The sequence below is a fragment of the Molothrus aeneus genome, chromosome 3 (assembly GCF_037042795.1).
Source record: "Molothrus aeneus isolate 106 chromosome 3, BPBGC_Maene_1.0, whole genome shotgun sequence".
NCBI classification, from domain to species: domain Eukaryota; kingdom Metazoa; phylum Chordata; class Aves; order Passeriformes; family Icteridae; genus Molothrus; species Molothrus aeneus.
In genome coordinates, this window is record NC_089648.1 from 111372566 (window position 1) to 111399535 (window position 26970).

Genomic DNA, 26970 nt, shown 5'->3' on the forward strand with positions numbered 1-26970 from the left:
TTCTCAGCATCTCTGTGAATCCTTAATACCATTTGAACCATTTCCAGCCCCTTCAGGCTCCAAATTGTTTGGGTTTGGACCAGCGTTAACGGGGCATTAGCCTGGCAGCATTAAGGTACCATCACCACACAGGCAAAATTGTTGGTAAAGACCCCGATGTTTTCTGAGCAGGAAAGGACATCATGTGGGAAAAAATAATAACACGGACCTCAACTTTAGTAAATAACTCACAGGAGCACAATACCAGCCATGCTAAGAAGCCCAGAGCAAGGGCAGCCTCATCCTTGCTGTCCTTACCAGCTCACAAGGCAGAACCCCAGCAAGAACCATAAGGAGCAGAACTCAGGCACTGCCTCAGAGTGGGAGAAATGGGGCTGCACTGGCCAGGGTGGATGTGATGGTCCCTGAAACGCTGGGGGATCCACAGGCGGGACAAGAAGGTCTCAGGATTCTTGCTGGATGCAGGAGGGAGGACAGGTAGGAAGGCTGGAGCCTGTCAGCAGCACCTGGGCACCACAGCCCTCCTGCATAAGGGTCCCCAGGCTTGTGGGGATCCCTCCACAGTGTCTCTCATTCTGTGAGACCCCCACAGTGCCCCTCATGCTGTGAGGGACTCTCACAGCCCACCGGCCCTGAGGGGCTCTCCCAGCCTTGTGGGGGTCCCCCCTTGCAGTGTGAGGGGATCCTCATAAAGCAATAACCCCATAATGCTTCTCACCCCTGAGCTGAGGGACTCTCCTCACAGCCTCACCAGCCCTGAAGGAACCCCCAGCCCTGAGGGAGTTCCTGCACCGTGCCCCCAACCCTGAGCGACCCCCTCACAAACCCCCATCCCTGAGGGATCCCCTCACAAACCTCCATCCCTGAGTGACCCCCTCAGAAACCCTCATCACTGAGCGACCCCCTCACAAATCCCCAGCCCTGAGGGACCCCCTCACACACCTCCATCCCTGAGCGACCCCCTCACAAATCCCCAGCCTGAGGGACCCCCCTCACACACCTCCATGCCTGAGGGACCCCCTCACACACCTCCATCCCTGAGGGACCCTCCTCACAAACCTCCATCCCTGAAGGACCCCCCTCACAAACCCCTATCCCTGAAGGACCCCCCTCACAGACCCCCCCCCCCAGCTCTCAGGAACCTCTCGCCACCGTGCCCCCAGCCTTGACGGATCCTCGCTCACAGCCCCCCAGCCCTTAAGGATCCCCGCTCACGGCTCTCTCCAGCCCTAAGGGATCTCCCCTCTCGCAGTCCCCTCAGCCTTGAGGGACCCCCGCTCAGAGCTCCTCCGGCCCTCAGGGACCCCGCGCCCCCCTCCAGCCCCTCAGGGACGCCCAAGCCGAGCCCCCCCCACGCCGCCGCTCCAGGGGGCTTCCCCCGGACTGTACCACTCCCGCCTTACCCGGCCCCACGGGCTGCCGCGGGGGGGTTCCGGGGGGGGGTGTTACCGCTCTCCCACCTTCCTCCCCCTCTCCCCGCGCGTGGTACGGTCCGCTCCTACCTCTCGGCGCCCTCACTTCGCCCTCCCGGCAGAGCCGCGAGTGGCTGGGGGGGGAGCCATAGCCGCTACCTCGTCTTCCCGCTCCGTCCGCCCTCCCCTGCTCCCCCCCCCACGGGCCGGACACAGTTGGTTTATTCCGAGAAGCCGGCCGGTCTTCTCCCCTTAAACCGCTGGGTCTCGCACGTCTTCGGCCATTTCCGACCGAACCGGCGGAAGTTGCCGAAGTGACGGCGGAACTTAACGAAGAGAGGCGGCGATAGCCGAAGCGGGGGCGGAGATAGGCGAAGCGGGGGCGGAGATACCCGAAGGGTTGAGGGCGGGGAGCAGCGAGACTCGCCTCCGGAACCTGCCGGGAACAGCCGAAGCTTCCCCCAGCTCGGCTCTCGCCACTGCGCACGCGCACCGCGCCCGGGAGCGTTTTCCCGCCTAAAAGGCGGGCGCGCGCCCCCCGTCCCTCACACCCTCCGCTCCCCTCATGGAAGAGCCGCCATGTTGGCAGCGTGCGATGCTGCCTCGAAGGGGAAGCCGCAGCTCGGCCCTGTGGGCGAGCAACTCTGTGTGTCCCCTAAAACCCTGTCGGAGTGTCCTGCTGGAGCTCAGACAGTCCATGAAGTGCTTTGTATCCCCCAAGAATTCCGTGAGGATGCCGCCATGGAGCTCCGTCATGCCTCGGCCCTATAGTGATGTGGACACAATGATTGATTGCCACTGACCCGCTGAGAGACGTCCAGGTGCCTCCTGGTAAAAAGGGTTAGGAAAACAACTGTGTTGTGGGAAACTGATCAGCAGATACTAAAATACCACTATGGTTTGGAGTTTGTTACAAAATAACATCCAGATCCACGCTGGAGGGTTGGCGTGAACAGCATCAGTGGTTCAATGTTGTGAAGTCAGAGGAGCCATGTAGAAATAAGCAAGTACCAAACATAGCATGCAACAGATGGTAACTGAAGCAAAAGAGGGGGGAAAAACCAATGAAGAAATAAAGGAGGGGGGGAAAGGCAAGTAACAGTGCCAGCATCTTCTCACAACCAAACCACGTTGCAAAGGTCCAGTCTTCTGTCTATGCATTCTAATTTTATGTATTAGGAGCTCCATGAAACACGTCTATCTATGGCAATCAAATCCCACACCAAAACACACAATATGACAACTTAGGGGGAATTAGAGTTTTTCAAAGGAAGAAATGGGGGTTTATCTCCAGGAGTAAAGAGGGTGGTGTGTTTCTGGCCAAAAAGCTCCAAGAATCTCAGCTTTAATAAAACATGAGCACTTCAAAGCGGCGAAAAAACCACTTTTCCATCAGTCTGCACTTTTTAACAGTCATTTACACATGTGTAAAGAATGCAAGGAGAAACTAACTTTTATTTTGAGATGAAAAACCAGTGAGGGGTTGAGGCGGGGGCACAGGTCTGCCCTTTGATAAACAATAAAAAAATCCAATCTCACCGCAGGGAACGTGCTGTACGGAAGGGCGGGAATAGGTACTGCAGGTTCAAAGGAGAAACGATACTTTTTATGTTTTATCAGGACAAAAATTTAAAAAAGACTATGACTATGGCACAGTAGAAAGGCTAAATTAACATTCAAATCACTGAACACACCCACGTTGTCCTACCACACACATCTGTTTCCACTGTGCCACGGCTCGGGGTTTTGTATTCCACCCTGATCTACTTGGAGCTCTGCAGGAAGAAACAGGAGGACAATCATTCCCTTCGGGTCCTCACTGAGGAGGAAACACCAGTGGAGAATCACTTCAGGGACAACTCAGGAGAACAATTCTTCTCCCAGCTCCCAAAAGAAAAGCTGTCAGGATCAGTAGTTGGTCTGGCAAGTTTCCCTTTCAGGAAGCACTATCAAGGCTATTACAGATTATACTGACGGAGACACCTTCAGATTTAATCCCCTTCTCTGTGTGTTTCCCCTTCTTCCTCTTACAGGAATTGGTTTTAAAGAGGAGTTTTTAGCTTCCCTTCTACCAAGTGAAAAATCCACTGCTCCTCTGCCTTCTGCTTATCCCAAAAGAAAAACTACTGTATTCAAACACCCTCATTTCCCACCTTTCCTGCCATCTGGGCTTTTATTTCTCATATAGATGTAAAATTTCCACATCAGAAATGGATCCTGAAGGGCAGGGTCTATAATCTATGATTAATAATTATTTAAATAAGAAAATAAGTTGCCGATAAAGTTGCTCGACACTTTCCTGGCAAGGAAAAGCCTTTCACTCCTATCAGCTTCCAAACCTGTTTTCCCAAAGGAACAGACTCAGTTCACACTGCCAATCCTGTTAGAGACTTGGAAACTCCATGGTGACCTTGAGTTGAAGCTGACAGGGTGGAGGACTAAAAACACTAATCCTACTGTAGGGAAGTGTGCAAATGTAAAGCAAAGCCACCTAAAAAGCAGCCACAGTTTAGATATTGGCCTTCTGTTCAACTTTTAGGAAGAAATTCTTCCCTGTCAGGGTGGTGAGGCCCTGGAATAGAATTCCCAGAGAAGCTGTGGTTGCCCCATCCCAAGAAATGTCCAAGGCCAGGTTGGAGATGGGGCTTGGAGCAGCCTGGGAGGGTGGAAGCTGTCCTTGCCCATGGCAGGAGGTGGCACTGGAGGAGCTTCAAGGTCCCCTCCAACCCAAACCAGAGTGGAATTCTGCTGACAGAACCTCTTTAGACACTTCTGTATCATTTCAGGCTGGGAACGTCCCTTTTATTTATTGCCTTGCAAGTTACTCTACACTTAGCAGCTGCAGCTGAACACAGTGAATGCCATCCCATCTTTGTGTCCTCTCCATGTAAATGGTCCCCACTTCCCCTCTTTTCCTCACCCCCACCACATTCCCTCTTCCTCACTCCACTTCCTCCTGAGCATGGCTTGAATCTCGGTGTCTCCAATCTGCTCTGAATTCCATTGACTCATTGCAGGCAGGTATTAAGGAGTTTCAGAGCCAGCTAATGCACATTTCCATGGCACACTTCCATGGCCTGAAATAAACCTCAGAAAAACATGGAACAACGGTGGCAGGGAGGGAGGACCCTGAGCTTCCATCTTTTCCCTGCTGCAATCTTTTTGGTACATCTTTTTTAATCCCTTTCTCCTCCTTTTCCACAGCAGACGGCACCAAGGTCGGGCCATCTGCGGATTTTACAAGTTCCATGGAATGCTTTCAGACCGCAGTCTTAACCTCAGACACTCCTATCGGATTTCAGAGGATTCAGCCACTTTTTAGCCCCAGGGTGCTGTAGGTGCTAAATAGATTATCTACATCTCTCAGCCACTATGGAACAACTACACAGCAAAGCTCAGTTTTTAATCCTGCTGAGACTCTGACTGCTTTTGGCCATCAGGTATCCCACGGCTTCACGAGAGGAAATGTTAATCTGGAATGCTGGCCAAACTCCAGTTTAGGTAATTATATTCTGACAATTTACATTTTCCCTGCAGTTTTTTAATGGATATGGAATTTTTTTTTTCTTCCCTTACTTCATGACAAAAAAGCAGTGGCCTGGTCGTGCTCCTGCTGTTGGAGCAGCTGCCAGGCTTTGCAGCTTAAGTAGCTTCATTTCAGTGGTAGGTAAAGGCATCTCAGTACAGCTAAATAAAGCCCTTTGAAGACCCCATGGGCACGAGGGGTATTGTGAAATGCACCCCACTGCTGGCCATAAAGCATGGCAAGGGCTGGAACATGAAATGAGACACCCAGGAGCAGTATCTCCTGGCAGGAGCAGGAAAGGAAAAGTCAGCACAGGAATGGACACACAGACCCTTCCCTCCCTCCCAGATCCTAATTCTGCTTTGGAGCCAGAGCAGCCCCAGCTGGGATCCAAAGAGCAAACACAATGGACTGTCAGCATCCTGCACAGAGGAACCAGCTCCTGACAGCAAAAGGAAATAAGCTTATAAAAGCAGTGGAAGCTTTTGGCAAGATGCTGGAGGACACTGCCTGGTGCTTAAATGGGATGAGGAAAATAAATACCTGTTCTCTTGTTAATGAGGGCACAGTTACTGGATTTATTTCACCTGGCTTTGTAAAAGAAGAATCATTGGGCAAGAAATGGAGTAGAAGCTTTTGTTTGGGTGGAATATTATGGATCACACTCTGAATATGTTGAATTCTACTGCCACATGCTTGATTAGGGACAAACATCTAGATAAATTAATTGAATGATTGTATTATCACAGAATCACATAGTGCTATGGGTTGGAAGGGACCTTAAAAATCTTGTTCCAACCCCATTACCACAATGCCTTCTTTATAAAACCATTCATAACCACTCTGAGAACTTTTCTTCACAAGAAGCTTTCTAAAAGGATCTTTTTCCTATTTCAGCAACAATTCTTTTAGTTCTGAGAGATGAAGACACTGGTGACAAATAAACCATGAGATTCTGGATGGATACAGACACGTGTAGCTTTCCCTCCTTCCCAGATCACTGTCACCCAAAGGCTGTAACCAGTACTAGGTGAGTATTTTTCCCAAGTAGTTTGTTGATCAAAATATGTTTTTCCCCATCCCCAAAATGACCAAAAATTAATTTCAGTGTGATGGGTCACTTCTGCCTTTGGGGGAGCTGGACATGGTGGGAGAGGGTAAAGGTAGAGCAGGTTTCCCTCCCCTTGCTCTGTAACAGCTCACAGTAATTCTACACCAAGCCAGCATCAAAAGAAACTATCTAAAACATATTTAAATAGAACTTACCTACAGAAATAATTTCTAAAATCCCATTAAGAAACTTCCATATTGCAACACTCCTGGAAATTGCATGGACTCTTAGGAAAGACAGAATCCAAAGCAGGAAGCAGCAGCCCAGCCTGGTGACAGCCAAGCAAAACTCCAACTGGATCTTGGCAATGGCTGAGCAACAGCACAAAATCCCAGCACTGCCTCTCTCCTCGAGGCTCCTTCCCCTTCCAAACCCTGCTGCACTCAGGAATCAGCTGCATTTCTGGAAAATTCCCTTGAATTCCTGGAGTATTACAGCTAACCATGCTTCCCCTTCATCTCAGCACAGATGCTTTGAAGTTTTCCAGAGATACCCAAGGAAGAAGACACATCCAAATACCTAGACTAGCCCCAGCCTCCACCCTGGAACAGATGGTGGGGTTCTAAATACAGGCACATCTGGTAACCACTGGTATGAAAAAGCTGGCAGGCATCAGCTTATTCTGCTCTACTAAATATTCCATCATTTAAACAGAAGTTAAAAAGAAACAATCATTTTGCTTGTCTATAACACAATCCCCAAAACACCTACACATTGTAACTGTGGCATAGCTCAGGCATTACACAGTTGTCTACCAAAAGCACTTTTTTTTTTCTTTAAATTAAGCACTCAGCACTGTCTAAACTTAAATTAAAAGTGACTGCAAACCAAGCAGTTGGGTAAAGTACAAAAGCATCATTTTCAGCGTGTGCTTTGTTGCACCAGGCTCGAGGCTGTGATGCTCCAGCACTTCAGCTCACCCTTGAGTCCACCCAATTTGAGGGGCCTTGACAGGATGCCAGATTGCTGAGAGTCCTTGAAACAACTGGGGGAGCACAGACTCTGCTCACACAGACCTGTGTGTTTAAGCCAGCTGTTCCATTTCTCCCCAGGTCCAGCTCCCAAAATGTAAACCAGGGATAATTCTTCCTTGTCAGGAAAACAGTCTGTTAGAAATTATCATCATCCTGTAGTAAAGGCAGCTGGGAAACACAGAGATTCTGCAGGTGGCTGGGGAAAACACCCACCTCAAAACCCCCCACCAAAATCAGAACCTTCAGCCTGCACACCACCCATGGTCACCCCAAATCCACTCCCAAAACTCCATTTAAATAATCTTTTGGGACACTGTTCCACAGTTCTTTCTGTGAGCTGAGTGAATCATCTGTGTTTGCTAAAAATCCAAAGCGATAGCAGGCATAAAACGATCGTTCTGGATTAGAGTCACTTTGGGAAAAGGCTGTAAAAGGCTGTCTGCTGGGATTCTGCTAGAGGTCCACTGGAGACCCCACTCTTGGGTTTGGATGTGTGCAGAGAGCTTTTAAAAATGGCTAGAGAGAAAAAGAAATACTCTGAGGAACTGGCTGATAAGGGAGTCTTAAATTGCAGATATAGAAAGAAGAACAAATACCAACAGTGGGGCCCTGTAAGTCCAGGATGTAAGAGCCAACAGACCTCAGAACAAAACAGGCACTGAGCAAACGAGAGGTGATTCTGAGGGAGGCTTTTGGCAAATAGTGAGGATGCTGTAATAAAAGCCACTTGTGATCACTCAATTCAAGCCTGTTTTCCACAAACTGACTCAGCTGAAGCAAAATAAAAGCAGGTCTTCGAGGTTTTCAGTTTCAAAAAGTTGAGGTAATTAAGCTGAACCTGTTTGAGAGGCTGAATGTCTGAAAGGCTCCGATGGGAAGACCTTGAAACCAAAAAAGAAAACCATCTGCCATTTACATCCTGAATGGAGAAAGTGAATAAGAAGCACACATGGGAAGTGAGGAGAACACGCTGGATATTGGAGATAGTCAGGGTCAAGCCCCCAGGCTGAATAGAGATGCTGGGGCTGAGTGAAGAGAGCACAAGGGTGAACGGATGGTGAGCTCTGACATCCCACAGCCACATCTGAAAGTGCATCTGAAATTCTCCTATAACCACAGACATCCCATATTTCCAGTGTCCCTCTGGAATCACAGAGACCTCCAGGCAGAACATCCCTAAGGACACAGGATGGGGAAGACTCAGCTCTCAATGGCACACAAGACTGGAGAGCTGAGGCTGAATCACAACATAGAAAGCATGGAAATCCTGAGCACAAAGTGCCCATGAAATCTAAGTTACACTGTGCTAAAATAGCCTGGCACCTGTCTTTGATAAAATAACCATGGCCTCCTGACAAAAAGGCACTAAGTCTTATTTATTGGGATTTTAGTAAAGCAACCAGAAATCTGGGGACTATTTGTAAATGGGGAAAACAGGGATCGATAACGAGAATGCCGGGATCCATAATAAACACTCGTGGGCCTTAAGTGCTGCAGGTTTTTTAAAAAGCACCCTACAATGATAAATAACAATAACAATAAATTGTCAGTGCTTTGAGCACAATCTATTTCAAGGCCTAACTTTACCATACAAAAGGCTTTAAATTTTAAAAAATAGATATCTAAGTAGCACAGGCCTGCTGCCAAAGCTGACCACTAAAAGAAGGAAGCAGGTGGCAGCTGCTGCTTTTTCCCAGTTCAGAAGGTGCTTCCTCCTTTCCACAGTTCACCCAATTCAGTTCTTAGTGCATTTGAAACAGCAAAATCCACTGCAAGCTGAATCAGAATGAAAATATTTCTTCAAATGTAAACCTTCCATGTTTTTTTTTCATACCTGCAGGATTCTTAAGTGTATTTGCAAAAGCGCAGGACCAGAAATCCAGAGTCTGATCCCTTAATGCTGAAGCCAACCACGCTGCATAATCCCATTAATACATTTATCAGGCTCCATCTTCACAGCAATCAGGTTTTTAGCCCTTTACACAATTCCCATTAGAAGGCTCTTCAAGCACCTCCCTTGGTTTGAAGCTATTCTGCTCTTTTCCAGCCTCAACTTTTTCAGAGCCTTTTGTTCTTGTGCCAGAATTGTCATTTTAACTTCAATAACTCTTCTCCCTCTCTGGTATTTACACCAGTGTATTTACAGAGGAGGAATCTAATTTTTCTCTGCCTTTTTTTTTGTCACCACATCACCATCCAGGTTCCTTTAATCATTTTGGGGGCTGGATTCCCTGTTCTCCAGATCATTTCTAGCAGATGCCCTCAGCTGCACCTTTTCCAGCTGGAATCAATCTTTCTCCTATGGACAAGGAATGCAAAATGCATTTTAAACCATGCCTCACTAAAACCTGTTGCAGTGGAATTCGCATTTCTTTGTCACCAGTGGGAATAATTCAGGTGACAAATGTGATCCCAGACGTATCTTTATCATCAGGACATCAGAACTATCCTATGGTTGATTAATACATCCCAATTCCCACACAGAACCCCCAGCTTTCTGTCAGAGTTTGCATTACAAGAACTCACATTTGCTTACAGACAAATGGTCCCAAAGTCAGTCATTCTTCTCCTGGGATCTCCTGCTTTTCTTCTTTTGATGACACCTCCAAATCCCATTAATTTCTGCTCTATCATTAGTCAATACCTTGATTAACATCAGGCTTGAGACCAGTCCGTGAGGAACACTTGCTAACTTGCCTGCCAATCCTTCTTCAACCATCCTGCCTTTTCTGCCTTTAATACAGGATTTATTGATGCAAAACAGGAGCAAAATACTTCAATTCTGATTGATTTAAACTCTCTTGCTTTGCATTTTTTGTTGTTTTTTGGTTTTTTTCCTTTAATGAAAGGCTGATTTTTGCTTGTGGAGAACAACAAAAGCATATTCCTTCATAAATCAGGCCTTTGCCTGAACTGCAAAGCTGTCCTATTTTTACAGTTGGGCATCTGTAAAAATGAATAAACTATGCAAGCCAACACATTTGATGTTAAAAATGGTAAATGAAGTTTCTTAATGACTAGTCTAACTTTTTCATTGTACTTTGGGTTTATGTCACAAATTTAAAAAACAATGAAAAAGATATGTCAAACTTGTAGTTAAATAAAATTAAGCTCAATATGCTGAATACATAGTTTAAATTAAAACAAACTGGTTTATTGTACAAAGAAATTCTGCAACCTATAAATAGAACAAACCTATTCTACCTATTCAGCATGTCTTCAGGTTTCCAGAACTTGAAACAAAATTAATTTCTATTCTCATGCAAAGGAAGAGCTGATGCGCAAGTAAAATGAAAAGTGGCAAAAACCACTTGGCTAAACATTTTCTTTAACCTACCTGTCAAGGAGAGGACACTTACACAACCCAAACATAGCCACTGTCCTCCTCCCATCCTTTTTTTCCCCTCCCCATAAATCCATGCCTGCACAGGAACTGCAGAAACTCTTGGGCTGACACCACCACAGCAGCCACAGGCAAGGGAAGATTTTCCTGGTGCAAGTGCAGCCAAACAGAGCTCAGGGAAAGGGGCAAAGTGGAGAATAAACATGGGAATCACTGCTACAGATCAGGAGCTGTCCCAGCAAGCATTACCTGAGTATCAGCCTTACAAAGTTTCTTCAGCTTCCTCATCAGAGAGCAAAGCAGAGAAAGTTGTGACATTGTCCAAATCTTCATTCACCTGTCCTGAAGCACTCTGAGATCCTCCAGCACGTGGCAATGCTTTTGTTTAATCAATACCACTATTGGCTCCCAAGAGTGCAAGAGCAAACAACCACTTGCCCTTCCAATTACAGCAAAAACCACTACGTACATAGAGATTTAAATTCAATCAAATTTAAAGATGAAGAAAAATCCTCCCTTTCTCCCACTACCAGTGACAGAACAGTGCTATGCTCTGCCTTTTTTTTTTTTTTGTAATTAAAAATAGACTGAACTTTAGGAGTGTTATTGCACTTGAAGCAGTAGAATAAAGTGCATCATAAAAAGATGCCACTGGGATCGGTTAAAGCCAAGAAAATTGAAAACATTTTGAAGGAACGAAGCCAAAAACACAGAACCAGATTTAAACTTGGCTTGTGCTGTGGCAGGATGCCAGGGGAAGCAGAACCTGCTGGGGGAGTGAGGAGAGGGAAGGCTCCCTGCTGCTGCAGCCCATGGCTCAGGTGTGATGGGCCAGGTAATGGGGGAGCACAGCTGGGGGAGATCAGTGAGGCAAAGCCCACTGCAAGCAGCTGGGCTCTGAAACGTTCTCATCATATTAAGCCATGGCATTAATAAACATTGAGCTGTAATCTACCACTTGCAGTCTTCAAAGAGCTCTAAAGCCAATGACTAATTCTCACAACCACCTCCTTAGGTGCAGGAACTGTTTATACAGATGAGAACAAAGGCAAAACGGTGAAGTCATTGGCCACAGCTCCTAAAAAGCAATTTTTTCAACCAGAGGAGCACAAGGCTCTCAGTGACACAGCCCCCTCAGCAGGTGGAATTTGCCTCCTGTTTCTTCGACAGCAGGACACATCTAGAACCTCAAACACTTGTCCCCAAACCTGAAACTTCACATATGAAGTTACTTCTGTAATGTGTGTGAGACTGATTTTGTATCTTCTCTGTGCAGGCAGAGAGCATCAGAGGAAGTAAAATGGGTGAAGTGATGCTAGGATGGAGACCAACAGGAGGTTTGGCCACTAAACTTGCATTTCAGCTTATATGGTTTAACCAAGGAAAAAAAGCACCTAGCTAAGCCTCCTCACTAAAAGCTTAGTAAATCACAATTCTTAGATTCTCTCCTTCATCTTAAGTTTTTCCTCCAGCAAATAAAATTACCTTAAAATTTACAAGAAAGCTTTGAAACAGATTCAGGTTTATGGCAAACTCTCGGAGAAAAGATGCACAGAGCATCTCTGTTACCAATGCTCAGCTCAGCGAAGATCTCCAGAGGAGACCAGAACTAAAAAATATCTTAACAAAACGCCAGAAACAAGAATAAGTTACTAAAGGGAAAACAAACCCAACACACTTGTGTTTCTAAGCACCTCAACAACGTTATCAATAAGCCCAGATGCAGCCTTTCCACAAAAGCTGCAGTGACAATCGATTCAAATGGATGGCACTTCTGTAATGCCCCTATTTGACTCTCTCGAGCTGAAGCAGATAAAAATTCAAAGATTGGACTTCCTTGGTATTTTTATGTTAATCTGCACAGCTTTAGGGAAATTGTTGCGACTCGACTCCAATTCACTCCGTGCAGTCAGAGCCATTCAAGTACCTACCAGCAATTTTCATCCCCCTCGAAGTCTATCTCATAAACTGTCATCAACCCGATGCATTATCTTGCCTGAAAAAATCTGTCAGGAGCACCAGGCAGGCTCCCCCTCGGCTCAGATAAGCAGAGCAGACCTGACTCAGGCTCTTTTTTATTTCCCCTTTCATCCTGATTTGTATTGTCTCCTTTACAATTTATTTTCCTGTTTAGCAGATGATCAGGCTATGTATTTGTATAATGAGTGTGCAAGGGACGACGAGAGAAAGAAAGTGGTTTTAATCTCCACCTATCCCTCTTTCTAACAGTTCCTTTTGCTTCATCTTTTTGGAGGTATTTTAGCATTAAGTTCAAATGAATTCTCCCTTTCTCTTGCTTTTGTTGAAAGAAAACAACAGCACACGTGAGAAACCCAGGCAGGAGGAAATGCTTTCCTGATCTGGAGCACCTGGACTTGCTCAAGCCTTTTGCTGTGTTTCTGCAGAAAGCAGAGACGAGCAGCTACACCTCACTCCGGGCTACTTTTGCCGAAACTGCGGCCGCATTTAAATTGAAAACCAGTTTTATTGCAGACAGAGATGGGCATCCACGGGCCTGAGTGTGTCAGGGCAGCGAAAGGCCCCGCCCCGCTCTGGCTCCCGCTGGTGGATCCCGTGAACAGCTGGAAGATCTCTCTCCCTCCCTCCTGGGGACTGTCTGGTATCCAGCTGGAGCTCCACCCCGCCCCGAGGCTCTGTGAGTACCTGGGCTATCCCTCACGCCTGTTTTTCATGAACTTACACAACCTTCATTACCCTTCAGCCCAGTGTCTCTTTGCCAGGCTTGCCCAGGTTCAGAAGTCGTTGGGGTGGCACAAATGTATGGGGTGATTGGGCTCATTTTATAAGAAAACAACACAGATGTTGGGCTTTGTGTCACGGATCTGAGCAGAGATCCCAAGCAGTGAAACAACCTAGAGATTTAGGTGTAACCACGCAGAAAAATCAGTATTTGGATGAGCTTGGGAACAACCAAATGTCTAAAATACCACACTGATAAAGAAACCCCCAGCCCAGCTCCTTGGCATCAGGCAGCAGCAGAATGACACTGCCAATGTCCCAGGGCAGCTGATGCCAACCAGGACCCTCCCAGCAGCCAGAGGTTGCACCACGCTCCCAAATGCTTCACCCACAAGCTTGGGGTTGCACCACAGACACAGGAAGAACAGAGCTGAGATGGACCTAAAGGTTCATCCCTTTACTCCAGGCTGCACAAAGTTTCACTTCAGTCATTTTCTTCCATAAATCCAACCAAGATTCTCCAAGGTTTCTTCAGATTATGGTTGTCAGGCCCAGGTCAGTGACAACCCAGGTAGAGCAAAATCTCTAATTCATCAATCCTTTGAATTCTTTAAGCCTCTCTGCACCACCATTGTGACTTTTTCCTTTTAACAAGGCCTTCGAGCATGAAACACGAAAAAGCAAGAAGCAAAAAAGTCCTCAGGTGGTCAAAGATTCATTACAACAGACAGAATCGTTCCCTTTATCCTCTCTCCAGCCCCCACTTAATTGAGTAGCCTGATAAATTGATGAATTACAGTGAAATGATCTTGCTGTGATGCCTCTTGCTGATGAATGAAGAATATCTTGCCAGAGTCCCCTGGTTTCAGGTGATGGATTTGAGCCCAGGCTGCAACACAATTCCTTGTGACTGACAAGCTCAGCTATTTGCACTCTTAATCTTGATAATATTTGATTGAATAAATCCAAGGTCATCATTTCCCAGGTGGATAAATTGCTCAAAATATCACCAGCCCTCCAATTACTTCAAACTGCATTAACAAAAAAGGTGAAGAATATTCACATTAGAGCTGCTGAGATTTCAGCCTCGTGGCTGGGAAATATCTACAACCCAAACCAAAGCTTTGCTGGAGCATGAACGAGCAACTGTGGGGTTCCATTTGTCATCTCACAGCCCACAGCCCTTTTCCTGCAGCCCTCAAACCTCAGGGACACAGACCCCTGGGGAGTAACATTGCTCATGTTCAGTCACAGCCCAGCAGATTCTTTCTTTTTTGTGTGAAGTTTGATAGGAAGCAGCTTGGCTGAACTGGAGAGATTTCAAGACGTGGGAAGCTGGGAAAGGATAACTATTAATTGGCATAATTTTCTTTCAGCACATACAAACACTTTCTAATAGAGGGAAACATTAAAACTCCCATACTTGAGCTTTAGTGAATACTTTGGGGATGCAATCTGATTTTTCCTTCCCATCTTCTTCTTCTTCTTCAAGAGGCAAAAATGGGAGCAAAAACTTCTGCACCTTGGCTGCTCAGAACTTTCACACAGATCTCTGCACAGCATCAGCTGGATCGAAAGATGATGTGTCATTTGTGAAATATTCCAGTCCTTTATTGTGCAAGCTCCTAATTATTAATGTCTAGGCTCCGTATTTCTGCAGTGAGATTTATGATGTAACTCAAGGTGGTGGATTGGAACTCATTTTCCCTCAAATCTGCAGATGGGAAACCACAGAAATGCTTTTTATCCCCCTCAACTTCTGTAGTCTCTGGTGCAGAAAAACCCCAAGGAACAAACAAGCCCCTCAAACAGGAATCTGAGGTGAACATTATCCTTCTCTGTCTCCACCACCACCACAGTGGCATAAATGTCTTTTAAACAGCTCCACATGTCCCCTGGGGGCAATCCAGACAGATTTTAGCAAAATTTCACTGTTGTGTCTGTTTATAGGGGATATAAACTGCATTTTTAGGGGATATAAACTGCACTAGTGCAGGAGTCCTTCCATCCCACTGAGGCTTTTCAGGCCAGGTGCAGAATGGGGACTGCAGCAGGAACAGAACACAGCTGGTGTCCTGGGATCAGGAGAAAAGAGGCAATGATGCAAAAGCCAGTGACCACACATAACCCTTGTGGAGGGAGCCAGAAGCTGTCCCCATGGAACAATAGCAAGAAACTCTGTCACTGAGCTGGCCTGTCACAGAGCTGGGCATGGAAAAGTCCTGCAGGGGAGAAGCAGAACACTTCTGGGTGTAAAGGGTTTCACTTCTTCACGTGATTCCCACAGCAAACCAAAAGGGAAAGATTTTAAAACCTTGAAATTAAGATGGTTTTGGAGGTAAAAGCATGGTTGGAGAGTCAAATGAAGTTAATCCACTTTTTTTCCGAGTAGACCATATATTGGGAAAGCACATCGAGTGAGCAACCAGCACCTGGACTGGTGGCACAGGCTGCTCTTACTGGTCTAACAGGGCTTAACACAGACAGCTTGTGCTCCAGAAAATGCTCATATTTATATATTCATATACATTTGTATCTACATAGAGACATGCTGCTCCCATGTAATGCAAACAGATAATAAACCCACAACATTTTTGGCTCCAGGATGTGGGATTTAAATTTAAAAAAAAAATTAAAATTTTTAAGAATTGCAGTCTGCACGTGCTGCAGCAGAAGTTGCATTAAAATCTGCACTGCTGTTCCCAGTGAGTTATAGGTGCCTGCAGAGGCAGGATAATGGGATTTCACCGTGTTTGGTTCCCTCAGAGGTAACTGCACTCTTATCAGGAGATGCAGGATATGAGGCTCTGACACGGCTCTGATTCATGCTCTGGAATAAAGCAGACATTTGATGGCATCTGCATTGCTGACTCAATTGCATATCTAGTGCTGATCTTGTTGGTGCTGGGAAAAGGGATTGGGAGGGAAAAGTGCTCCTGTTGTCTGCATGCCTCGGCTTTGCTGTTTGCCTTAGGGCCTCACTGGTAAAAATAGGTAAACAAAGAAAATAAATGTGTTCCTGCCTCTATCCCACATCCACCAAGGCAAGGCTTTCAGCTGGTTTTCTCCACCCAAATTTGGCAAAGCAACTTCAAGGAAAAAAGGCAATTCCAACTGCTCCGTTTTCGGAATATATTTGAAATTAAAAGAAAGTAAACCTTGCCCCGTCTTCTCCCTGTACTTTAGTCCCAGCCAGTCTCAGAAAAAGGTGGAAGACAAATATTTTCTAGTTGAGGCTCATTCTACCTCCAAGTGGTTGTTTCCAAAGTCTGAATGTTTTGGGTTTTTTAGAAGTTTCATCTCTGGCACATCTAATTTTCTTCCTTCTGGGGAATAAACAAGAAGAGCAGCAGCCCAGCAGGTGATGAAACAGATTCTTCTCCAACTCTGCAAGTAGAAAGTTGAGACCAAGAAGGTGACAAGGAAGGTAAATGAACACCTTAGCGGATGCTAATCACACATGGGAGTGGTGATTTCCAGCAATTCTGCCTCCTCTGGTGCTCTTGGTGAACATTCACAGCCCCATGTGCCAGACCCAGCACGGGATTGCTGCTCCTGTTCTCTTCTTGCCCTGCCTTCACCACCAGAGCTGTGATGGATGTGGCTCCTCAGCCTCTTCTTCTCCCAGAGAGGGGCTGTGGCACCTTCTGTGCTTAAAACTGGGTAATTTAGCAAGAAAATAAATCTACAGCTGCATTTTATAGAATCATACAAACGTGTAGTGGCTTATGTTGGAAGGGAACTTAAAAGTTCATCTCATTCCAACCCCCTGCCATGGACAGAGACACCTTTCACTAGACCAAGTTGCTCCAAGCCCCTCCAACGTGGTCTTGTGTGGAGGCTCATCCTCATGGCATGACCCAGGATGGGTTATCCCCGTTGGACAAGGATGACATGAGAGAGGACTCTCTATGCCTCGTGGCCCTCTTGATATTTTACTCATCAAGGGTGCAACCAGCACCTCAGGGAGGTCAGGCTGAAGGTCCTCTGGTGTCCTGGTGGAGCCACTGTACAAGAGCCAGAGCCTTCCCCTTGCAGCCCCTCCCAGCCCTGCCCACCAGAGCCTGCACTCTTGGCATACACAACATCCACCCTGGCTCTGGAGACCTCTGGGATGATCCAGCAGGAGACATTCCCCACAGGCCTATCTCAACTCCCGCCCTCCCACGTGGCCTGTGGCAATGGCCCCACCAAACCCCAAACCTGGAAGAGCCAGAGTATTTACAGCAAACAAGAACAGGCCTGGGGTTGACAGCCTCGATGCCCAATGCCAGGGCTAAGCCTCCTTTCCAGAGGAGTTGTGTCTCATCAAGCCTTGGCTGAGCACTGGCCCAGGCTGGGGCTTGCCCAGCTTCCCAGGGCAGCCTGGCTGGTGACTAATTAGCCATGATTAATAATCACCTCTTCCCTCCATCATGGCACTTCTGCTGGCAGCCACTCATTTGGCACAAAGCCCCTTGGGTTCCCTTCCCTTGGCGACCCCACTGCTCCACCAAGCGTGGTCAGAACTGGTCCAGAGTCATCAGGGATGGACAAGGAGCCTCTCATCAAACCTCCAGGTTTTTGGGAGCTGCCTCCAACTACAACCACCACCAGCTGTGCCAAGCAGCCAACCTGTGCATTCCCATTTGGAGATCCACTGAATTTGCCCCATCCCAGTTCATCTCTACTGTTTAATTAATCACAAACAGAAATTCAGGGGAGGGTGGCTGCTCTAGGACAGCACACAGCCATTAAATAAAATATAAACACCTCATCCATACTTAACATCAGGTTTGATCTACACTGTTTTCCTTTCCTTTTTCAAGGTGATTTGCAATGTCTTTGGTTGCATTTTGGGAAGGGGAGGGCTGACTTACTGCATAATCTCATTTTTGATCTATTATTAAATGCCTGCTTTCTTTTTTCTTTTTTTACCCTTTCTCTAGGAAGCCAGAAGCCCCAGCAGGAATTACAGCCAGAAAGGGAGCTGAACTGTGAAATGAAAGCTGCAAGAGAAAGAATTGCTTGGGCTTTTGTTTGAAATTTTCAGAGTTTTCTGATTTTTGGTTGGAAGAAATCTCAGATTGGCAAACCAAGGCCAGAGCCAGGACTCAGTGGAAGGCTGGGACAAGATCAGAGCAGATGAGGGCAGTGGCACTCAAGGCAGCCAGGAACATCAGATTTTTTACTATTTTGAGACCATCTGAAGGTGGATCCGTTCCTAAGGCCACACTGGAGATGCATAAGGGCTGATGAATGATTTTCATCACCCTTTTTGCCTCCTTCCAGCTCCTCTGCATCGCTGACAGCAATTCCTCTTCTGCTCTATTTCAGAAATAAGGACTTTCTCCTCCTTTGGCACCAGGACACGCTCCCACCTCCCAGCCAGATGAGTCAAAAGCCAGCCTGGCTTTGCTGCCAGCTCCTGCTGAGAGCTGGATGCTCCCCTTGCCATGCCAGCCACTTGGCTGGCCAGCAAATGGTCCCCTTGTGGAGCCACATGGCCAAACTGGATCCCCCAGCTCCCCAGTGGAGCCTCTGCTCTGATATCTGGAGTGGACACAGGCTCATACAGAGATCATCCACAGGCAGCCCCAGAGAAGGGCAGATGCTCGTTAACATTTCCTATTAATTGAATTAATTAGTTTAACAATTTCCTGTTACTTTCCTATCATAATAATTGCCTTATTAACTAATAGGAACAAAGCCATCATTTAACCACCAGGAATGTGAGTCAGTGACAGTCACAGCCACCAAAGCTATTTCTTGGGAAAATAATAGTTTTTTGAGTGCCTTTGTTTTTAAAGAGTGGCCCACGCAAGCAGCTGAGGGTTTTGCAGCTGAACTGGACAAGTTCAGACTCATTCTGAAGGAAAAAGCATCCCTGGGCCACATTCCATAGAAAACTCTCTGATTCTTCCAAGGGAATACAAAAAGGACACACAGCCCAGAGAGCAGCTCCATCTCCTTCTACAACTGGACATCCCAGTTGTAGAAAATCCAGGGGATGGTTGGGAAGAAACCCAAAAAATGGCACATCTGGAAAGAGCCATCCCTGGCTGGGAGCAGTCAGCAGGTGATCTGACAACCTCAAGCATCTGAAGGACCACCAGGACCTCTCCTGGTCCTGCAACAAGAACCATAAAAATCCTGCTTGACCATTTCCAGGCAGCTGCTTCCAGGACCCACCAGAGACCAACTACAGATCCAAGAAAAACCAATGCTGATATGGGATTGGAAACCCTTTCCTCATTCCCAAGGGAGACAGAAAAATAGATGAAATGAAGGAAGCAGTTGTGAACCTTCGGTTCCAACTCACCCAACAGTCACAAAATCCTTTTTGGGATCCCCAGTGACCAAATCACAGCTGCCACAAAAACTGACGTCAGTGATATGGGAGCAGATGTTCCCTCACCTTCATATTTTTGCTGGATATGAGTGATTCAAGTTTCTGGGCACAAAACCAGTTGGCAAGAGCCTGTTCCCAGAGATGTATGCCTGCTAAAAACACCAGAGCTGGATGCCACTGTGACATGAGGGATGTATGTGCCACCTCCTTTCTCCACCTCCAGCCTGAATCCCATCCTGCCTTCCCTTAAACTCAGCAAAAAGGAGCCAAACCAAAGCAACTGTCTGCATTTGGCTTTATCTGCTACAAAATGTCAAACTCTTCAACAGGAATTGCAATATTTCCATCCTCCCTCCCTCCTTCCAAAGCAGGAAGACTGGTACAAAGCAGCCAAAAATGCATCAGAAAAAAGAAAGCAGCCACAAATGGACTGAAGATGGAGGTTCCTCTTGGGCAGCAAAGGGTCCTGCAGGGGAAAAGCCCACCTGAGTTTCTCCACATTCTCTTGTGTCACCTCTGAATTTGCTTCCCATGCATCCATTTATATGAAAATGTGAGTGTGGCACACTGTGGAAATATTATGACTAATGGATGGAACCTGTGCAATGTGTCAAAATCTTCCCTCTCTCCTCATGTAACAGCATTTCACAGGCACTTGAGACATCAGCACCTACATTTAATCTGTTTTCTTGTGAGAGGATGGAATGCATTTAATGAATTACAGTGCTTTTATGTCTCACCAGTAAATTCTACGCTGGCAGGGCAGCAGAGAAGCCACAGGTTCCCCCAGGCCATTGCTATGGGATCAACAGGCTCACATCCCCCCTTATTTATTTTAAAAAGCACATAAGGCACAACACATCATTTAATTTTGATTTTTAATTATTTTTTTCCCTGCTAATACCCCATTTTCCCCATCTCTGATCTTTGATGGCACTGGACTGCATCTCCTCCTCACTCCTGCACACACACAGTGCCCATCCTGCATTGCTGGGACTGCACAGGCTCTCCCAGCAGGGAGAAAGCTCTTGCCCAAGGTTTCTCTGGGACCATTTATAATCTCCTAACAATGATGTGTACCAGCACCTCCACCCCTGAAATCCCCTCAGCTCCTGCTTTGGACAGGATCACAGGGACACAGCTGGGCTCCAGCACCCACACCTGCAGCAATGGGAACAGGCAGAGAAACGCCTCAGCACCTTCTGCTTTTAGCAGGGATAAAATTACCCATTTATAATCTCCTAACAATGATGTGTACCAGCACCTCCATCCCTGAAATCCCCTCAGCTCCTGCTTTGGAGCTTTGGACACAGCTGGGCTCCAGCACCCGGACCTGGCCAGGTCTGCAGCAATGGGGACGGGCAGAGAAACACCTCAGCACCTTCTGCTTTTAGCAGGGATAAAATTATCCACTTATAATCTCCTATCAATGATGTGTTCCAGCACCTCCATCCCTGAAATCCCCTCAGCTCCTGCTTTGGGCAGCCACATTCCCAGGATCACTGGGACACAGCTGGGCTCCAGCGCCCAGACCTCGCCAGGTCTGCAGCAATGGGGACGGGCAGAGAAACACCTCAGCACCTTCTGCTTTTAGTAGGGATAAAATTACCCATTTTCCCTCCTTTTCAGCACCTTTTCCTCCCGAGCTGAGCAGCGCTGCCCGCGGAGCCGGCGCATCCCCGGGCGGAGCAGAGCGCAGGGCTCCGGCTGACGCACAGCCCTGCCAGGTCAGCCATGCTCACACTTTCCACGTCTGCGGCATCTCAGCCTGGAGCAGAAACCCTGCAAAGCCCCTTCCTGCAGCAACCCAGGCGAAAAACACACGGAGAAAAGCCCGAGGGAGGCAGAGGACAGAGCAGCCTCCGCGGGGAGCGGGGTTTGCACGGAAGAGCAGAAGTTTCTTTGCTCGGCCACTGAGGCACATTTGAAGGTGAAGGTTGGAGGGGGCTGTGGGAAGTCCGGACTGCCCAGAGCAGAGCGGAACACAAAGAAACCCAGCCCCAGCATGATGAAATTCAAGTTTATTTGCTTTAGCTCAGGTCCAACTTCCCTCGCTGGCTCAGGAAAAATTTCTTTCATGCTGCTCTGTCTGGGAGCTTTCGTGCAAACCAGGTTTTTAACCAACTCAAAACACAACTCCAGAGAGATGGCGAGTCCCGAGCACCCCGAGATCCAAGGAACCGGGACCAGAGCATCCTGACTTCTCCAAGTCCTTTTGCTCTGCTCCGGTTCTCATCCCAGACACGGAGTTAACGCGGCCGAAGCTGAACCACGAAGGCACCGCGACCCCGGCGCTGCCGAGATTCCTCTTTAAGGGCAGCCAAAACCATTCCTCTGCTCCCGGGCATCGCTCGCCTCCCCTCTGACCATTCCCGGCTCCCCTCCCTGCAGGGATTTCTCCTTGTTCCACAGAAGCCCTTCCAAAGCCTCCAATATTCCCCATGGCCCAAATTGCCAAACTCGAACGCAACTTTCACCGGGGGCAGAGCAGCCCCCGCCCGCTGGTTCATCGCAGCCGTCACATTAAACCTAATTTATGTTGCACCATCCCGGCGCAGCGGGAGAAGAGCCACCCCAGGGCCACCGGCACGAGTTTGCCCCAACTTTGGGGACCTGGATAAAAGCCCGCTCCCCCCTCCAAGAAGGCAGCTGCCAGGGTTCATCCCACTGGAAAAAAACCCAGTTCCCAAACACCCCCAGTCCCAGGGACGTGCTCAGCCCCCGGGACATCTCCATCCCGGGATAGGGAAGGGAAAGGAGGAGAAGGATGGATTCCCTCCAAGAAGGACCCATCCCGGGAGGGGCTGGTGCTGCTCCCCGGCTGGGTCCGGGGCTCCCCTCCTCTGGGGCGAGGAGTGATGATAAAGTAGAATAAAATAAAGACATAAAATACTTAAATAAATGGGGAAAATTTAAAATAAAAGCTAAACCAATAAACTAAAAATTTAAAAAAAACAACAGCAAATAAATCCAATAGAATAACATACCATAAAATGAAATTCAATAACATCCTGCCGTCCGAAGCGTCCCGGGGAGCAGCGCTTACCTGGCGGAGGGGCCGCGCTGCCCCGCGGAGCTCCGCGCTGTCCCTGCGGCCGCAGCCCGGCGTGCGGAGCCCGCGGAGCCCCCGGCCCCACTCGCTGCATTCTGGGAAGCGGCGCCCAAAAATGGGGGCGCGGTGCCCTCTGGTGGCACCTCCCGCGTGTGGGGTCCCCTCGGGTGGGAAGGGGCGGGGGGTGAGCCGCAGGGTGATTTGGGGTGCTAATAGGGTGAGGGTATAAATGTATATCGCTGTATGGCTATCAATGTATATATTTATATAAAACATATGAATAAATATTCATATATATTCATGTATGTATATATACGTATGTATTTTAATGGATATCTGGTATGCATATATTTTATGTATGTATGTATTTATTTTTATATATATATGTGTTTGTGTTTGTGTACAAACTTAGAGTCCCAGAATGCTTTGCTTTAGAAGGGACCTTAAAAATCACATAATTCTACACCCCTGCCATGGCCAGGGACCCCTTCCACTATCCCAGGTTGCTCCAAGCCCAGTCCAACCTGGCCTTGGACACTTCCATGGATCCAGGGGCAGCCTCAGCTCCTCTGGGAATTCTATTCCAGGGCCTTCCCACCCTCACAGGGAACAATTCCTTCCCAATATCCCATTCATCCCTGCCCTCTGGCAGTGGGAAGCCATTCCCTGTGTCCTGTCCCTCCATCCCTTGTCCCAAGTCCCTCTCCAGCTCTCCTGGAGCCCCTTTAGGCACTGGAAGAGGCTCTAAGATCTCTCCAGAACCTTCTTTTCTCTGTGCCCATTTCCGGGCAGAACCTAGAACACCTCTGGAAAATAAATGGGAAGCCCTGGTTTGGAGAGGAAGGGGCAGATGTTGGGGCACATCAGCTCTTGGGGTGAAACTCATGGCTGGAGGTGTGAGGTTCAGAGTATTCCCCTTGTGAGAACTTGTTAGACACACAGATAGAATGGTCTGTAGTTATAGAAATATATGGATTGATGGACTGGAAATGTATAGATTGATGGATTGGAAATGTATAGATTGGAAATGTGTGGATTGATGGACTGGATGTACCCGTGGGTGTTGCAGGAGGATGTGGGGACAGGATGGGTTTGGGGACTCTCGGTCACAGCCCCACTCCTGACTCTTTCTGCTTTTCCCCACAGGCATCTCCTCTCCTCTGTGCCCAGGCTGCTTGGAAAGGTAATTAATGCATCTCAGGTGGGTAATTAATTCATCTTGGGTGGATAATTAATGCAGCTCTGTGGCAGAATCACCTAAATATTAACGAGACTTTGTGGCTTGACCTCCCTGGGTCAGCACTTCTCTGCTGAGCCCAGCACTGGGATCCTGCTCAGAGGCCAACCAATAACCCAGCAAAACCCTGGGGAAAAGTGATCCCAGTGGGATGATGATCCTACATGGTGGGATCACCCAAAAATGGGATTAAAGCTCAAATACCACTCTGAAAGTGAGACCTCACAAGCCTTGATCCACATTCCCAGTTTGCATCAAGATCCACTAATGTAATTCCTGGCATTGTTTTCTGACAGGAGAAGCAACTGCAGGTCACGGACAAGACCTGGGAAAGATCCACCTGTGACAGGAGAGGGGAATTGCTGAAGGACTCTGAGGCACAGCAATCAGGTGTGTGCACACCTGGAACTCATCTCTCTCCTTTTCCATGGCAAGAGAAGCCTCACAGGAAGAACTTGGCTTTCTGATGCCACCTTGTGTCTGCTGCAGATGTGAAGTGACATTTCAGACCCTGCCAGTAGCTCGTTCTGACTCTAAAAGCTTCTTTTTCAACCCAATTCCCCATTCTGCAGCCTCTATTCCTGTGATGTCTTTCTACAGGCTCCTGTTTCTTCCCATGGGCAGGGATGTGACTCTGTGGACATCAGGGGCCCTGTCCCAATCAACATTTTGCCAAATTCTGGGGTGGGCTGCAAGTATTCCTCAAATCCCAGGAAATCCTGTGTTTTCCTGGTGTGTTTGTCAAGTCTCATGTCCAAAGCAGCAATGACTGTTCTGAACAGCTTAAATAAAGCAGAACATAGTGAATGTCCCCGAGGAGTGACCAAGGATGGGGATAGGGGCTCCTTTATGAGACATTTTGCCTCTAACTGGTTTTCCTGGCACCATTTCCTCCAGCTCCAGGTGGCAGCTCGGGCACAGATCATCCAGTGGAGCACAGTGATGGAATTTGTGGAGATTACAAAGGCTGGAAACATTTCTATGGAACAACCAGGTCTGGTCAGACGGACAGGGAAGAGCAAAGCCAGCAAGGAGCATCTCCTCTCCATCACCTGCAGCTCCTGGGGTACCTTTTGGGGGGAAAATTTCATCTTTTCCACTCGATTTTCATCAGCTCATCAGGGATGGGCACTGCCAGCACACCAGCTAAGAGGTTTATGTCTGTTATTCCCTAAAGTTTAGCCTTTGGAATCCAAGAGAGGGAAGTGGCTGCATCTGTAACTCACTGGAGTTTCCCTGCAACACTCTCTCCCCAAAATGCCCTGCTGCTCCTCCATTATTTATTTGCATGACTAAGGGACCCTTTCCTTTCCTTTCCTTTCCTTTCCTTTCCTTTCCTTTCCTTTCCTTTCCTTTCCTTTCCTTTCCTTTCCATTTCCTTGAAATTTCCTTTCCTTGAAATTTCCTTTCCTTTCCTTGAAATTTCCTTTCCTTGAAATTTCCTTTCCTTTCCTTTCCTTGAAATTTCCTTTCCTTTCCTTGAAATTTCCTTTCCTTGAAATTTCCTTTCCTTGAAATTTCCTTTCATTTCCCATTTCCTTTCATTTCCCATTTCCCTTCCCTTCCCCTGTCCAACAAATCCCTCCTCCAGCCTGAAGATCCCATATGGACCCTATAGGATGGGGAGATGCCTTCCTAACAGTCTTAGTGGGCCCATAAAGGGTGTGTGGATTTGTACTTGAGCCCTTAGTTGTGTCCCTTCCTTGGGAAGGAACCAAAATAGCAAAACCTGACTCTAAAAATGTCCCAAAAGCTTCTTGTCCCCATTTTACACCTGAAACAGTCTGGGGTATGTGGCCATGGAGGGAGCTGGGCCATGATGGGGGATTGAAATCCTGGGGAGCTGAAACCAGGGACAGGGCTCTGCTCCCTCCTCCTGGTGCTCGTTTCACAGGAGCTGCACCTGGAGGCTCCCTCGTGTCCCTGGTGACACCCACAGGGCTCTTTCTGATCTCTGGGGTGGTGGGAGACACCAGCCACCCATGCACAAAAGAATTGCTTTCCCCCAGCCCTCCTAGAGGCCAGTTTGTGACAATTAAATTGTCCCAGATGCCCACGGGGGGTTTCTCCCGGGTGGTGCTGGTCCGGCCCGGGGCTCAGAGGAAAGGACCCGGGACTCCTCCTGCAGGGTCACACGGCCGTGGCTGTCCCCCACATCTCCCCCCAGGGCAGGACATGGAGCAGAGGAGGGGACCCTGCGGCCCAGGCACTGCAGGGCACCAGAAAAGTTGGGAAAAGCATAAACGAGTACAAAGCTCCAGGAAGCGCCGAGTTTGATGTGATTTCTGCACGTTCCATGATTCTCCAGCTCTCTCACAGTGTCCCTACAAACCACATTTGTAGGGGAATTTCTGGCCTCTGCAGGATCCCAGCTGCAGTGGGATCGAGTGACTCGCACGGGAATGCCACCCTTTCCCTGCCGTATCCATGGATGTATCCCCACCCCGAGTGCCGGTCCCCAGTGCCACCACCCCCACCTTCCTGCGTGTGTGCTGGTGTTCGCAGGGGTCCCAGGATGAGGGAAGAGACGAGAATGTTGACTCCATGTTTCAGAAGGCTTGATTTATTATTCTATATATTATATTAAAACTATACTAAAAGAATAGAAGCAAGGATTTCATCAGAAGGCTGGCTAAGAATAGAAAAGGGATGATAACAAAGGCTTGGGACTGACCGAGACAGTCCAGACAGCTGGGCTGTGATTGGCCATTAATTAGAAACAGCCACATGGACCAATCACAGTTCCACCTCTTGCATTCCACAGCAGCAGATAACCATTGGTTACATTTTGTTTCTGAGGCCTCCCAGCTTCTCAGGAGAAAAAATCCTAAGGAAAGATTTTTCATAAATCATGTCTGTGACCCTGCGTGCCATCCCTCCGTGTCACTCGTGCCGCCGGTGGCACCGGGAGCCCAGGGCTCGCGCGGTGCACAGGGTGGCACTGTTGCCTTAAAAATCCCTTCTGTTCCTCTGGGGACGCCGCTTCTCTGGGCTGGATCTCCGCAGCCGTCCTGGCCCCAAGGCGGGAGCCCCCGTGGGCTCCCCACGCTGTGCTCAGTGTCCCAAGCTCACGCTCACACAGGCCGGGGTGAGCCCGCGCGTTTCCCTGGGGATTTTCCTCTTCCAGGGTAGCGCGGGGGTTTGTGCCCCGCGGTTTGGGTGGAAAAGCTGCGGCGGATCCTGCCAAACTGCCCTAAGGGCAGATGTGGGGCACTGCCCTGCATCAACATCGTGCCTTCTCCCACGTCCTCCCAAATCTCCCAGCTCGAACCACTGGAGGATTC

At 48.0% G+C, this 26970-nt stretch overlaps 1 protein-coding gene across 6 annotated transcripts in view; it reads right to left on the bottom strand.

Moving 5' to 3' along the window:
* The window catches only part of EXTL3 (exostosin like glycosyltransferase 3), a 150433-nt gene extending 127945 nt beyond the window's left edge, over positions 1-22488 (bottom strand). For 2 of the 6 annotated variants that reach the window (XM_066547633.1, XM_066547631.1), the window contains exon 1: positions 22385-22488. The gene's annotated coding sequence lies outside the window, so the exon portion shown is untranslated. Of the gene's footprint in view, positions 1-1502; positions 1697-22384 lie in introns of those variants that run through there. The other 4 variants (XM_066547634.1, XM_066547632.1, XM_066547629.1 and 1 more) reach the window with 2 other exon arrangements.
* Between the last annotated feature and the right edge of the window lie 4482 nt (positions 22489-26970).